The 15,851-nt window shown below is 49.0% G+C and overlaps 1 protein-coding gene across 3 annotated transcripts in view; it reads left to right on the plus strand.

The window, feature by feature from the left end:
* The first annotated feature begins 10,432 nt into the window (after nucleotides 1–10,432).
* Nucleotides 10,433–15,851, plus strand: part of MYPN (myopalladin) — a 163,563-nt gene continuing 158,144 nt past the window's right edge. The window contains exon 1 of one of the 3 annotated variants that reach the window (XM_075934920.1): nucleotides 10,433–10,556. The gene's annotated coding sequence lies outside the window, so the exon portion shown is untranslated. The remainder of the gene's footprint in view (nucleotides 10,557–15,851) is intronic. The other 2 variants (XM_014574681.3, XM_006125268.4) reach the window with 2 other exon arrangements.

The following is a 15,851-nucleotide window of genomic DNA, read 5'->3' on the forward strand; positions in this document are numbered from 1 at the left end:
GGAAAAGAGCGTCTACACTGGCCCCGATTCTCCGGAAAAAGCGTCCTTTTCCGGAGGCTCTTATTCGAAGCCTTATTTGAAGTAGGAATAAGAGCCTCCGGAAAAGGGCGCTTTTTCCGGAGGATCGGGGCCAGTGTAGACGCTCTTTTCCGGCTTTTTTAAAAGCCGGAAAAAAGTGGCGGACACTTTTATTTAAATGCCGCGGGGGATATTAAAATCCCCCGCGCATTTCCCTACTACGACTCATGAAATTTACATGCCCCTTCCGGAAAAGGGGCCAGTGTAGACGTAGCCTTAATGTGTGTATATATATATATATATGTTCATAATGTTCTTATTATTTGTGTTGCTGGTTTTAGTCTTTTTTTTCTTCAGTACAATATTAGAGACCACCAGGATATTAAATGTAAAGAACTACAATGTAAAGTAGATTTTAAATATTAACACTCTCTTGTAATCTGTCCTTTGACCAGTGTGTGGAGATGTACACATGTATTTGAAGATAAAGGATCATATTATCATTGATACAATTCCTGCAAAAATTTCCCTGCTTAAATGTGTTGAGGAGGATGGCATTGGGGGTATGTGTATATAGAGAGACAGGTAGATAGATACACCTCTAGTTTATCCCAAAATTTTCATGTATTTTCCATCCATTGGTTGTTTATCACACAGAAATTATTATTTTAATGCTGGGATCTCAGCTTCCATGTAATGCCACCAGGAAATATGAGTAATTGTTTGGGTGAAGATTTAAACACAACCAAAGCATTTTTTTTAGTTTGTTTCACTGGTTATATTGGGAGATTTTCCTTTCTTGGGCCTAAAAGTTCAACACTTCTTCCTCAGGCAGATCTAAGCCAATGGCAATTTTGCCTTAGTAATAAGCAGTTGGACTCAGTAAGGCCCTGTATTATTTGCCCTTTCAAAGGCATTCTTCCACAGCCTCTTTGAATCAGATTTCACTTTTGCAAGCAGAGGAGATTAAAAGTTCTAAGAGCCTTTGCTGGGAGACAAGTAGCATCAGATTCTTTTTTCTTCAAGTCTTGTGGAAGCCTATTTTTGGGGTTGAGATTCATACATAGTGAAAGACTTTTGAATATGTACTCTCTCCCCATCAATTCTGTAGGAAATCCTCGGTTAGTGGATTTATTGTATTCTACGGCGTGGAGTTGTTCTCCATTATGAAACCTCTCCAAATGACTTTAATAGGCAGGGGAACCATGATGCATCAAAGCTTGAGGGAGCCAGGTAGAACAAGACAGTAGTTTGTAGGATTCTGGCCTCTGTACCCATGACCCTGCCCTCTGATATCTCTAAGATGACTGGGTCAACACTGCTTATTTCACTGAGGGTACATCTAGACTGCAAGCTTATTTCGAAAGGAGCTTTTTCAGAAGAGATCTTCCAAAAAATCTTCTTTCAAAAGAGAGCGTCCACACTCATTGAATGCTCTCTCGCATAAAACGCCACCCGGAACCACTTCTGGCAGAGCATTAGGTCAGCAGTTATTTCCAACTGCTGTTGCCTAAGGCTGTCTGATGCTATCTCTACACTGCTGGGTTCCCCCACCTCCCCCCCCAGAAGACATGCAAATCACACTCTCATTTGCATATCTTCTGCCGATCCTTTTTGTGGAAGAGGTTTTGCAGCTAAAAAGCCCCGTGTAGACAGGGTCATTTGACGGAAAAAAATGCTTTTTCGGAATATCCCTTATTCCTCAAAAAATGAGGTTTACAGGATCTTGCAAAAAAAAAGTTTTTTTCTAACAAATGGCCCCATCTACATGGGGATTTTTAGCAGCAAAACCTCTTCTGCAAAAAGGATCAGTGGAGATATGTAAATGATAGTGCGATTTGCATATTTTCTGCAGAAAAAAATGGCAGTGTAGACATAGCCTGAGACGCATGCTTAAAAGGACTCCCTTGGACAGTCGTTTCTCAGGTTCTGCTGCTTGTTTGCCTACCTTTCTGAGGGACAGAAAAGCTTTTTCAGTGCATGCTTTGGTTGCCCAGCTTTCTTGGACGCCACAGCATTTTTTTCTGTTCTTGCCATGGAGCCGGAGCAGGCGATGGCCCCTGAGCAGGCGATGGCCCCACACTGACATGCTGCAGCATCTACAGCACTTTCAGCAGACCATCATGACGGTCCTATCCCAACTCGACTCAGAGCTCAGCATTGAGAACCTCTGCCTGGATGTGGAAGCAATGCCCTTGCCCCCATTCTCTATGGTTGAGAGGTGATTTTGGAGGCTGGACTACAGTTCCGACTGGTGGGACCACCTCGTCAGAGAGCGGTGGGATGACCAACAGTGGCTCCAAAACTTCTGCATGCAGAAGGCCACCTTCCTGGAGCTATGTGCCTGGCTCGCCCCTGCCCTCTGAAGACAAGACACCCACCTGTGGCCCGCAATTCCCCTGGTGAAGAGGGTCACAATTGCAGTCTGGAAGCTCACCACCACCAACCGCTACCGCTTGGTGGGACTCCAGTTTGGTGTGAGGAAGTCCACTGTCGGGGTCATCTTTATGGAGGTAAGGCACTCTCGGGTTTCGGTCCCTGCAGGTGGAGGGAGGCTGGAAAAGGGGTACCCTTGGGAAAGGGGGGAGGAGTGGGAGTGGGGGCAAGGTCCGGCCCCATGGGGTGGGGGTTGTGCAGTCCCGCCCTCACACAGCCCTGCTGCTGGGGGGAGGCCCTCATGAGGGGAGGCTTCTGGGGTGTTTGGGGGGGAAGGGAAGGGGTAGACACCTCCCAAGGGCTCAGGCACCCCCTCTCATTCTCTGTTTTCTGTGTTTCTATGTGTCCTTCTGCAGGTGGTGAGGGCCATCAACTCCATGCTGCTGCGCAGGATCATCCACCTCGGAGACCTGGACCCCATTGTGGACAGATTTGCTGCCCTTGGATTCTCAAACAGTGGAGGAGTGATCGATGGGACACACATCTGCACACCACACCATCAAGTGGCCCAGTTTGTTAACAGGTAGGGCTACTTCTTCATGGTGCTGCAGGCCCTGGTCGACCACTGGGGACAGTTTTCAGACATTTGTGTGAGGTGGTCGGGCCAGGCACAAGATGCCCGCATGTTTAGGGACTCTTGCCTCTACCACAGGCTGCAGGCTGGAACATTCTTCCCCCAGTGGGACTTTGCGGTTGGGGACATGCAGATGCCGACTTACATCATGGGCGACACAGTCTACCCACTGATCCCATGGCTCATGAAGCCCTACACTGGCCACCTGAACCCAAGCAGGGAACAGTTTAATGAACACCTGAGTCGGGCTTGCATGCAGGTGGAATGCGCCTTCCGGAGCCTTAAGGCCCTGTTCAGGTGCTTGCTGACACACTCTCAACGCGGGAGAGCGTAAAATCCCCGAGGTGGTCTCTGCGTGTTGCATGTTCCATAACCTGGTGGAGAGCAAAGAGGAGGCCTTCCTCCTGGAGTGGGGGACACAGCCTGGTGGCAAGAGGAGGCAGTTTGAACAGCCCCGGATAGCTGCCATCCGCCAGGCTCATCAGGCTGGGGTGCGCAACCAGAGGCCCTGAAGGAGAGAGTCTCTGAAGGAGCCCAGGAGCTCTCCCCACGACCTCCCCAATGGGGGCTTGTGTCTTGCCCCTCAATACCTTTCCTAACACAACCCCTCCCTTCCTTATTCCCTGGACAATTAATAAAGACACCAGTTTTGATTTCAAAATAAACTTTCTATTTAGTTCTTTAAAATCAAAGTAACTGAGGCAGAGGGGGGCTCAGAACCTGGAGGGGGGCTGAGAATGAGGAGGGGGGCTCAAGGCTGGGAGTGTCATGTGGAGTGCCTGCAAGTGCCAGCTCGAGTCCAGAGACCTCGACGGACTCAGGGTTCAATAGGGCCCGAGACAACAAGGGGCTGGGCAGGAGGGGGGCCTGCAGTGTGGTCAGGTATGGCAAGGGAAGCAAGGGTGAGGGGGAACAGAGGTGGGGGAGCAGGGGCAGGGGGCAGAGGCGTAGCGAAAGCGGCACGGGGGGCAATTGCCCCCGGGTGCCATGCTAGGGGGGCGCCGGGCCGACATGAGAGCAAGCACACACTGTGAAGGCTCATCTGGCATGGGCGGCAAGTTCTATGGCCGTCCATCCCCCCTCCCCTCCCCGGCCCTGGACCATCCCTGCCGTGCGCAGCGTTCAGTCGGCTCCCCCTTGCCTGCGCATGCTGCACACAGCAGGGCCGGGAGGGCCGGCCATAGAACTTGCCGCCCATGCCAGCGTTCAGTCAGCTCCCCCTTGCCTGTGCACGCTGCGCAGCGTTTCCAGGTGACCGGGGAGACGCCCGGGCATGACGTGACATCACAGCCCGGGACTTTAAAAGTGTTCGGTGCCGCGTGGTGCTGGCCTAGCTTCCGGTTTGGAGTCCGGGGACTTTTGGGGCCTGAATGCAGACTCCTGCCCCGCAAGTGGAAGGCAGAAGGTACAGTACGGCAGGGCAGGGCAGGGCAGGGGGAAAACTAGGGGGAAGGGGTGGGAGAGGAAGGGGCTTGTGTGGAGGTGGGAGGGGAGAGGAGGCACTTGTGGAGGTGGAAGGGAGAGGGAAGATACAAATACCAGGGGGCCAAGTGCAGAAAATGAGGAAAAGGGCAGGAGGGGAGGTGTCAGTGGAAGGAGGGACACGGTGATGCTGGGAGAGGAGAGGAGAGGAGAGGAAAGGAGAGGGGCATTAGAGTCTGGAGGGGGAGGGGGAGGTGCTGGGAGAAGGTTGAAAGAAGGGGTGGGCATGAGAAAGGTGGGGATGGAGCAAGCCGTGTGAGGGCACAGGGGCATGAGGGGAACGGGGGCAGAGAGTGGTGAGGGGGTGGGCATCAGAGAAAAAGAGAGCAAAGGGGGCAGGGGCAGTGATGGAAGGGGGAGGCACCAGGAGGGTGCAGGGCTAAGGGAAGGTGCAGGTGCCAGGAGATTCTGGGGGTGAAGCAGAAGGGCAGACACCTGCAGGAGAGGGATGAGCACCAGAGGAGAGAGGCAGGGCAGGTGTGTAGAGGGAGGTGTTAGAAGAGGAGATGAGAAGGGGTGGCTCACCCGATCGGAGTGGGCACAGGAGGGAGAGAAGGGCTGGTGGAGGGGGTCAGGTCGCAGGAGGGCTGAGGGCAGTGAGAAGAGCAGGAGTCAGGACAGCAGAGGAGGGTGAGGAGTTGGGGGGCAGCAGGCACTAGGGGAGATAATGGAGCAAGGAGAGGAGACATGGCAGCAGAGAGAAAAGGTAAAGGTTTAAAAGTATTTATTAATAACTTGGCATGCTGCCCAGGGCCAGTTTGTTTGCGCCCCGCAGTGCAGTTTGGGTTTATGTGGGGATCAACATGTGGCCGGCGAGTGGGAGCCAAAACAAAAAAGTAGTCAATGTAATGAGCTCCTGTTGATATGCATTTTAGTAGTTAAATTCTTGGACTGCCATTGCTCATGAAAAATGCTGTCACGTGGGTAGAAATCGGGTAAATATTACATTTTATTAATATCAGCAGAACTGACTTAAATGGGGCCTGTGTGTTGTGTAGTCTTGCCTTAATCTTTGTATTCATGCCTGTCAGTGTGAGAGAAGCTATTTGTATATATTTGCTTGCATATGCAACCACACTTAAGTTGAGGCCCTCAGCATGTTCTGTAAGTATCAGTGTGGCCCCAGGGGCTTCCAAAGTTGAGTTGCCCTAGTTCATCCCTGGCAGGTGTCTGTCTAACTTGGTCTTAAATATCTCCAGTGATGGAGATTCCACAATCTCACTAGGCAGTTTATTCCAGTGTTTAACCACCCTGACAGGCAGGAAGTTTTTCCTAATGTCCAACCTAAACCTCCCTTGCTGCAATTTAAACCCATTGCTTCTCATCCTAACCTCAGAGGTCAAGGAGAACAATTTTTCTTCCTCCTCCTTATGATACTCTTTTAGGGTATGTCTACACTTCCCCCCTTGTTCGAACTGGGGGGGTAATGTAGTCATACGGAGTTGCAAATGAAGCCCGGGATTTGAATTTCCCGGGCTTCATTTGCATAAAGCCGGCCGGCGCCATTTTTAAATGCCGGCTAGTTCGGACCCCGTGCCCCGCGGCTACACGCAGCACGGACTAGCTAGTTCGGATTAGGAAGCCTAATCCGAACTAGCTAGTCCGTGCTGCGTGTAGCCGCGGGGCACGGGGTCCGAACTAGCCGGCATTTAAAAATGGCGCCGGCCGGCTTTATGCAAATGAAGCCCGGGAAATTCAAATCCCGGGCTTCATTTGCAACTCCGTATGACTACATTACCCCCCCAGTTCGAACTAGGGGGGTAGTGTAGACATACCCTTAGATACTTGAAATCTGCTCTCATGTTCCTTTTCAGTCTTCTCTTTTCCAAGTTAAACAAGGCCAATTCCTTCAGCCTTGCCTCATATCTCATGTTCTCTAGACCTTTCATCATTTGTGTTGATCTTCTCTGGACTTTCTCCAGTTTCTCCATGTTTCCTGAAATGTGGTGCCCAGAACTGAACATGATACTCCAGCTGGGGCCTAATGTAGATGGCTCATTCCCTGCCTAGGGGACGTGAGACTGGGCGGGTTAATTTCCAATCCTCCTGTTTATTCTTTTACTAAGCCAGGAGGGCACAGTAGTTCTGATGGGGCTCTGCAGGAAGGCAGCCCACACTGCTCCCTGTCTGAAGCCTTGTGCAGGTGTTAAACAGCTGTCCAGCGCACCCCAGAGGTGACTGCATTTCCGCATGCCTGAAGCAACACAGCACCAGCAATGGACAGGAGAATGGCTCCCGGGCATGGCTTGCTCATGACTGCTTCAGTCCCATTGGATGGGCCTCAGCCTCTTTTCTTCCCCTCACCTGCTTTGCAATGGGGTTGTAGACTCTGGGGGGAGAGGGGTGGAGGCAGGCAGAGGTGTCTCCCTGCAGCAGATGTAGACATGTCTCTGTATTAATCATTCTCTCATTGAAGTTTTTAGCTTTGTATTGAGTCCTTTACATGGAAACTTTGTATTAAGTCTTGGTAGAATAGTCCCTAGGACAAGTGAGGCAGAGACTGTCCCTGTGGGGGAGAATAAGGTGGGAATGTATAAGGAGGAAGGTGAGCACTTCTGGGCAGTTGCAAAGGTTGGAGAGGGGATGGAAGCCAGATCCAAGATCAATGAGCCCTGGGAAGTGGGCCCATTGAAAGGAGACTGGACCTGTGGATGCTTTGGGGGTCAGCAGCAAGGGCCTGCTTTGGGAAGCCCCCTCTTTGGAGGTGAATGTGGCAGCATTGAGACACCACTCAGAAGCCGGCGCCACGGACACTAACTGCAGATTCATGGGACGGCTCTCACAGATCTTGCACATGCATAGGATGATAGATCTGCGGGGGATGGGGAGGCAGTGGCGTAGCAAAGAGTCCGGAGGGGTCAGTTGCCCCTGGGCACCATGCTAGGGAGGCTCAAATTTAATCCCATTCTACTCCCCCCGTTATCCCTTCTGCCTGCCACTGGCAGCTGGAGTCTCCTCCCTGCCTCTCTGCTCCGAGCCTGACGCTGTTCCAAGCCCGACCCTCCTCCATCTCCACTGGAGGGTTAGTGCATGTGGGAGCCCAGCCCCAAACTGTAGGGGATGGGGGAAGATGCAGTACAAGTTCCCCTCAGTTGTGAACCAGGTTCGGAGCCATGACACTTGGCGGCGAGGGGGGGGCACAAATTTTTCCTTTGCCCCTAGGCGCATAACACCCTCCCTTCACCTCTGGCAGGGGGACAAAGGGGGCAGGGGAGAGATGAGCAGGGGCGGGGAGAGTGGGAACGGGGACAGGACCCGGGTATGCCATGACCTCCCAGATGGTGGCACACATGTTTTCGCCCTGCCGCACCAGCTGGTCCCACTCGGCATCATCGAGGACCTTTTCGGTGAGTGTTTGCTGCATGTTTCACAGGACTGCGATGTGCTGTCGCATGAGGTCATGGTGGATCCGCCAGTGCTTGCAGCTCCCCCGGCTTCGGTCGGCTGTCTCGGCTGGTGTGGCTCAACCCTCAGCGATGGCTGGTCTGACTGTGGAGGACAAGAGGGAGAGGCGGTCAGTCATCCCTGCAGACACTGTCCCTGAGGGCGTGCCCTCCTCTGTGAGCAGCGAGCAACTGTCCTTGAAACAGGAGACGGTGATGTCCTGAGTGCAAGGCCACGTGTGGCCTGCACAGCAGGCCTGTCCTCACAGGGGCCCTGAGGTGCCCAGGGAACCATCTTTCCTGCTTCCCCCCCATGGACAAGCAGGTCAGGGAAGTGTCTGGCCAGAGTGGGCTCCCATGTGCAGGAGAGGGGGCTGGAGTGGCCTTGCCCTCCCTGGGGCCCACACACACACATGGTAATGCCTTGTGCGTGCAGGCATGGCCATCTGCTATGTGCGACATTCCTTGGTCTGTGTGGGGTCGTGCGTGCGCCCTTGTGCCCAGTCTGCTTCCAGCAGTGCCTGGCAGGGGGAGGACTTCACGTGTTTGGGGCCTATCCCCAGGTTGTGAGCAGCTGCCCGTGTGTGCTCCCGGACTGGCTCCTGAGACCACGTGTTGCACACGGCCACTGCACGTTCTTGAACATGCACGGCCAGCTGCACTCTGTCCAGGCCGAGCATGTCAAGCAACGATCCTGCCCCATCTTCTGTGTTCCTGCCTCCCCCGCCTTGTGTGTGTGCCAACCTGACAGTACTCACCTGATGTTCCTTCCCTGGTGTCAGATGATGCCTAGGAGATGTTCAGAGCCTGTGGTCTCAGCTCCAGGCTGAGGTTGACGACACTGCCAGTGTCCTCCTCATCCTACAGCTGCTGTTGGTCATCGTTCTTCTCATCCAGGAGCTCCAGCTGGGTGACCATGGGTGTCTCCAACCCTGAGTCCACTAGCATGCATAGGGACTAGGCTTGCCCACCGCCCAGAATCTGGTTGAGCTCTGTGTAATAGCTGTGCTCCCTAGCCTGTGAGTAGCCTTGCTGCAGCTCTTTGACCTTGCTCCTCACTTGGTCAAGAGTGCCTCAGCCATCCAGCCATAAATGTCCACATTTCTGCAGCACGACTAGAGTTCCTGGAGGGACTCCTCCTCTGCCCAGAGCCCCAGAAGGGCCCGGATCTCAGCCCCCAACCAGGATGGCACCCGGTGTTTGGTGCCCCTGGGTGGATCCTGGGACATCTGGGGCGGCTCCCTGGAAGGGCCGGGGGAGGATTGGGGGGCTTGTGGCTGTGTCATTTCTGGTTCTTGGTGAGGCAGGGGAGCCTGCCACAAGGCTTGTCCAGGGTGCCTGCAGCTGGGTGCCTGGCTGGAGATAGGAACTATAGAGCTGTGATTAGTGTGGACGGAGTGTTCACCAGGGCACCTGCACTTTTTCCTGGAGGCCTCTTTTTTCGAAAGAACTGCCTCTTCTGCATCCACATATGCCTTTTTCCGAAAGAGCTCTTTTAGAAAAGGCATTATTCCTCATAAACTGAATTTTACCAATGTTGGAAAAACCCCTGCTTTCTTTCGATTTTCTTTCGACAAAACATGATTGCAGTGTGGACATAGGTGAAATTTTTTCAAAAAAATTGCCATTTAAAAAAAAAAAAAAAAACCCTGTAGTGTGCATGTACCCAAAGAGAGCAAATCCACCTTCTTCCCATAGGAGCAATCTGGTGGAAATTGCAATGAAAATCTTATATAATTTTTTTGTCTTGTGTATGAGTTGTCCCTCATAAAAAATATATGCTGTTTAACTGAATTTTAGGCTATTTTTTAATAAACCAATAGTTGCATCTGGAGGCTTATGTCTATTTATTTAAGTTCATGCAAAAGAAAAATGTTCTGGAGAAACAGTGGCAAGAAAATACAACTGAGTGGAAATGTTTTTGATGAACCATTTTTCAGTGAAAAATGAAGATTCGGCTACATCAGAATGTTTCACAATTTTGTGTCAGTTTCATAGAGTTGTTCATATTAAAAACATCAAAAAAGGGCAAATATTCTATTTTGACATTTTTTTAATATTTTGATTTTTTATTGAAAATAACTTTTGCAGTTGAAACAAAAATTGAAACTGAAAATTTTAAAAATTTAGTTTTGGGTCAACCCTAATATATATATTCTTGTATGAATGTTTCAGTTATGTTAATGGAACAATAGGCTAAGCACTAGAAAAACATCAGAAAATTTCCATACAACAGGTTTTGACCCAAATCTTTTTATTCAGAGTGTCTTAAGCATTGGATAATAGGACAACAATCCCAGTATAATAAAAATGTTCCCTTGATTGCTGTTTTAAGGATAATATACTGATCTTTAATGCTTTAGGTACTTTACTCTAAAAATATTATATCAGTGACAGTCATATCTGAACTACAGAGACCAATATGAGACCACAGATCTTAACTTATAAAATAGCCGCTCCAAGTAGTGCCATATGCTGATGATTCTGACGTGACACCATATCTTTCCATGGCAGGATGATGAAGCACCCTAAAATTAGCCTTCTTACTACTTCGTAAAGAGCAAGCAGGAAAGCAGCAGCCTGCACTAAGACAAAGAGGCACAGGACAGAAAGGACTTTGCACCAAGACTCACTCACACTGAGGCAAGTCACATCACTTCATGGTGAGTAGACCTGGCTTTTTTACAAATTTCTGTGCTGGATTGTTTGAGTGTAATTAATAATCCTAAAATGTTCTAGGGAGGAGCTGGGTTGTCTGATTGTAAAAGCAGCAAGAAAGGTCTGAATGTGAGCACTGAAGGGAGGAGTCTGTTCTCCCAGGGACTGGGACGAGGAAGAGGGAGAATCTCAATGTAAAAGCAAAAGGGATGGATACCTTCTCTCTGGGGAAGGGCTGATCTGCAAGTTATTAGACTTGGATGCTGCTACTGGTGATTATTGGAACTAAGTAATGCATGCATAAAAATTGGAGATACTTTGATGACATCCCTTTTCTCCTGTACCCTATACTGCTTTTTCCTATCATTCTCCTACCAAGCAAACAGTTACCAGGAGATAAATTCTGTATTTCTACAATGAGTGCTCAGTTGGGGAGAAAGGATTCTCTGTGCAAGTGCGAATGTATGTATCTGGTAAGTAGGGGGCAGTAACACCCTCGAGAGTGGTAGAAAGAGGATTAAAAATGTGATGGAGTTGCTGCACCAGGAAGTGCTTTGGTGTGGGGGGAGCATGTAACTGGTGGAAGCAACCTCTTACAGGTGGGGAAGAAAATCCATGAGGTAATGCTTGACTACATGAGGGCAGGATGGACATAGAATAACATGGATGCTGGATTGGCAGATGGTAAAAGGAGCAAGAACAGAATATGAAGGTTCAGGGTAGTTCTAGGAGGTGGGTATGGCAGACCCTAGCTAGCTGTAATAGCTTCTGACCCACTGCCAAGGTAGTTACTGTATGCTGACTCATTCCTCTATTCCTGTAGCAGTAGGCAGAGAGAGAAAAGGCATGAAGAAAAGAAAGTAAGAGGAACAAAATATTTAAATTCAGTCCCATAGGTTTTGCCCGTAGCTAACTCTGGGGGAAAAAAGGGATGTCTGCCAACAAGGAATCTATCTAGTCTTCGGTTTGTTTTGATTAGTGGATGGTCAATAATGTTTCTCTCCTTTCATGATTTAATTCAGGGCAAGGCCCCTGACTTTGCATGTATCACTCAAACCTAGCAGGAACTATTTTGGTGCAATTGGCACCTCCCAGGTCATGGCAGTTTATGCATAACCCATCCCCTCCAGGGTGAATAGTAGGTGTAGACATCACAGTCACTGTCTGTCTGACTGTCTCACCACACTGAGGTCAAGAGGTTTGAGTGAAAACAATGGCTGTTGGGTCTAGGGGCTAGTGGCCTAGAAGCCAGAGTGAAAACAGCAGCCCTTGGCTGTGTCTACACTGGGCCACTTATTCCGGAAAATCAGCCACTTTTCCGGAATAAGCTGCGAGCTGTATACACTGGCCCTTGAATTTCCGGAAAAGCAACGATGCTCTACTGTACAAAATCAGCCGCTATTCCGGAAAAACTATTCTGCTCCCGCTCGGGCATAAGTCCTTATTCCGGAACACTGTTCCGGAAAAGGGCCAGTGTAGACAGCCCAGTAGTCTTTTCCGGAAAAAAGCCCTGATCGCAAAAATGGCGATCGGGGCTCTTTTCCGGAAAAGCGCGTCTACATTGGCCACAGACGCTTTTCCGGGAAAAGGGCTTTTCCGGAAAAGCAGCCTGTCAATGTAGACTCTCCTTTTCTGGAAAAACTGAAAACGGAATAGTATTCCGTTTTAAGTATTTCCGGAAATTCATGCCAGTGTAGACACAGCCCTTGTGTTTATTCAAGGCAGTTTAGCCTAGTGGCCAGTACCCCATGCTTACCTAGTTCCACAGGGAAGCTAAGTTCTGGCTTGAACAAGAACACAAAATGGCCTCGGCAAATAGCCTAAAGACCAAGGGGAAGCAATGCCTTCCCTGGGTCTTATTGCTCAACCACTCCCCTGTTCCTATCCCTATTCTAACTCTTCACTCAATCTGAAAAGGGCCATGCTGTTTTATTATTTACTTTTTTTTTTTTTTTTTTTTTTTGGCCTAATAAGTCTTGGAGTCTTTTTTTTTTCCTCAACAACTTTGGTCGTCCCCCCCCGCCGCCTTTTTTTCCTCAACAGAATTTTTTCCCGAGTGGGTTTTTTTTTTTTTTTTGGTGGGGGGAGGCTCGGTATATTTGGTTCAACCATCTGGCAACCCTATTTGAATATGCCCAGCATGGTCTGAGGTGCAAACTTCCTCTGCCCATAACGTCTCAGCTTTCACGATGTCCATAATTAGCACTCTTTTCTCTGCTAAGTAGTAAAACATCACTTTCCTTTGTCTTTCTCTTGCTTCTAGTGTACTTATAGAACCTCATTTATTGCCCTTTTATGTCTCTTGCTTGATGTCATTTTGTGCCTTAGATTTTCTGATTTTTTTCCTTACATGCTTCTGTTATTCTCTTGTAGTCATCTTTAGCAATTTGTCCATATTTTGTGTGATTTCTTTTTGATTTTCAGGTAATTAAAAAACATCTGATACAGCCATATTAGTCTCTTGCTATTCTTCCTATCTTTCCTTTGCATTGGAATAGCTTGCTGTTATGCCTTGAATGCTGTCTTCTTAAGAAACTGGAAACTCTCCTGAACTCCTTTTCCCTTAGGTTTTCTTCCTATGGGAAATTACCTACCAGTTCTCCGAGTTTTTCTATTTTTTAGCATCTATTGTCATTCTGTTCCTCTCATTCCTTCATTTCATTAGAATCATGAAATCTGTCATTTCACTGTCATTTTCACCTACATTGCCTTTTACCTTCAGATTCACAACCAATTCCTCCCTGTTATTCATAATCAAATCTAAAATGGCTGCTTTCTGGTTACTTCCTTCATCTTCTGAAATGAAAAATTGTCCCCAGTACATTCCAATAATATAAATTTTGGGTTTAGCTATATTGCTTTTCCAACAGGAGTCTTACTACCAGGTCTTGTGTTTTGGATATTTCTGTTGTTTGTTCCAGAAATGCCTCATCCACCCCCTCTTCATGATTTAGTACACTCCTACAGTAATTTTCAGAGGGGTAGCCGAAGTCCAGCCCCCTGCTCTAGGCAGGACCAATTCCAACTAAATCAACCCGGCCAGGGCTTTGTCAAGCCGAGACTTAAACACCTCTAGGGATGGAGACTCCACTACTTCCCTAGGTAACCCATTCCAGTGCTTTACCACCCTCCTAGTGAAATAGTTTTTCCTAATATCCAACCTGGACCTCTCCCACTACAACTTGAGACCATTGCTCCTTGTTCTGCCATCTGTCACTACTGAGAACAGCCTCTCTCCATCCTCTTTGGAACCTTCCTTCAGGAAGTTGAAGGCTACTATCAAAGTGCACTTTAAAGACTAACAAAATATGTAGATGATATCATGAGCTTTCATGGGCACAACCTACTTCTTCCGATGACTGGAGTGTTGGAAGTCCAGATCCAAAATAAATAAGGGAAGGAGGGGGGGGGGAGTGGGAAGAAGGAAAACAAATTGAAGGGGAGAAAGAAAAAAAGACAGAGTAGATAAGCTTCAGAGGGATAGCTGAATGAGTCTGTAACAGAAAAAACTTAAAAAACAACAAACAGTCTGGTAGCATCTTAAAGACTAAATAGTTGCAAGAGGCTGATAAGAGCCATGAGTTAGCACTTGGAAAGGAAGATGACCAACACCAGACTCTAAACAGACATCAAGAACCATTAGCACCTTCATTGTTTGGTTGGTTGATAATGTGCAAGCCATCCAATATCCATAGACATAAGAATTATGGTTTCAAACCATAGGCATAAGAATTAATCTTGTGAATGAAGTTAAGCTCCAGTCCTTCTCTGTGTATTTGGCTTGTGGAACTGGTCTGAAACAAAACAGCGACTTGGAGATCCATTAATGAGTGTCCCGGAAGATTAAAGTGTTCTCCAACAGGTTTTTGAGTGTTGCCTTTTCAGATATTTGATTTGTGTCCATTAATTGTTTCCTATAGAGCCGTGGTCACCAACCCGTCGATCGCGTGGCATTCGGGGCCCAACCAACCACCCTGCCCCCTGTTCCCACTGGCACTCTGCTCCCACTGGCATCCTGGCCCATGCCCCCATTGGCACCCTGTCCCCACCCCAGCACCCTGTCCCTTGCCTCCACTAACACCCTGTCCTCTGCCCCAGGCCCTTGCCCTGGAACCCACTGGCCCTCTGTCCCTTGCCCCAGCACGCATTGGCACCCTGCCCCAGCACCCATTGGAACCCTGCCCTGGCACCCAGGCTCCTGCCCCAGCACCTACAAGCCCCCTGTCCCCTGCCCGAGTACCTATTGGAACCCTACCCAGCACCGTGTCCCAGTACCCCCTGGCAACCTTCCCCAATACCATGTCCCCTGCTCCCACAAGCACAGTTGGGGTCACATTAGTGAGGCTTGTGGGGGTTTTGGAGGAGTTTTTATTTTGCATCTCACTTGTGTGGCCCCAACTAACTTTTCTGTGGGTCAGTGACCCTTGACTCAAAACAGGTTCCCTGCTCTTCTCATAAATAAAGACAATGCAGAAACTTTTTGTGTTTGGCATAGTATTTTATTTAAAAATGAAGCCTGAAAGTAGGAATAAGAGATCCTCCGGAAAAGAGCTTATTTTCCGGAGGATCGCGTCCAGACTGGCGCTTTTCTCCGGCTTATCTACAAGCCGGAAAAAAGCGGCAACCATGAAAATGCAAATGCCGTGGGGGATATTTAAATCCCCTGCGGATTTGCCTATTCCCAAGTGCTACATTTGCATCCCTATTACGGAATAGGGGCCAGTGTAGACGTAGCCCAGGAGTGTTTCAGGATTCCGGAGATATCCCAGAAAAACTCTTCTGCATCCAGGGATGTGTTTGTTCTTCCGCTTTTTTTAGTGGAAGATCCAATGTGCTCCTTCAGTCACCCCTATATTCCTCTTTCCACGAGGAATAAGGGGGCTTCCAAAAGAAGGGGTTTTCTGACATTTGGTCCAGTCTAGACAGGCCAAATGTTGGAAAAACCTCTTCCTGCAGAAGAATTGGGGAAAAATAGCAGCAGTATAAGGGTTGGGGGTAGCAAGTGACGTAGAGGAGGAGAATAGGGAGGAAGGGGTGGGGCTTCGAGGAAGGGGCGGGGCGGTAGATCTTGGCTTGTTCAGTCATTTGAAAAGCGATCTTGGGTATAAAAAGGTTGGAGACCACTGCTATAGAGACTGTCCAGTTTGGCCGATATACATTGCAGTGGGGCACTGCTGGCATTTGATGGCTCTGATTTGGTGGCTGATATGGTTGGGTCCAGTGATGAAAACGCTTGTGTAGATATGTGGGCAGAGTTGGCACCGAGGCTGATTGCAGGGGTGAGTTCCTGGATGCTTATG

This window comes from Pelodiscus sinensis, chromosome 8 (assembly GCF_049634645.1).
Source record: "Pelodiscus sinensis isolate JC-2024 chromosome 8, ASM4963464v1, whole genome shotgun sequence".
NCBI classification, from domain to species: Eukaryota; Metazoa; Chordata; order Testudines; family Trionychidae; genus Pelodiscus; species Pelodiscus sinensis.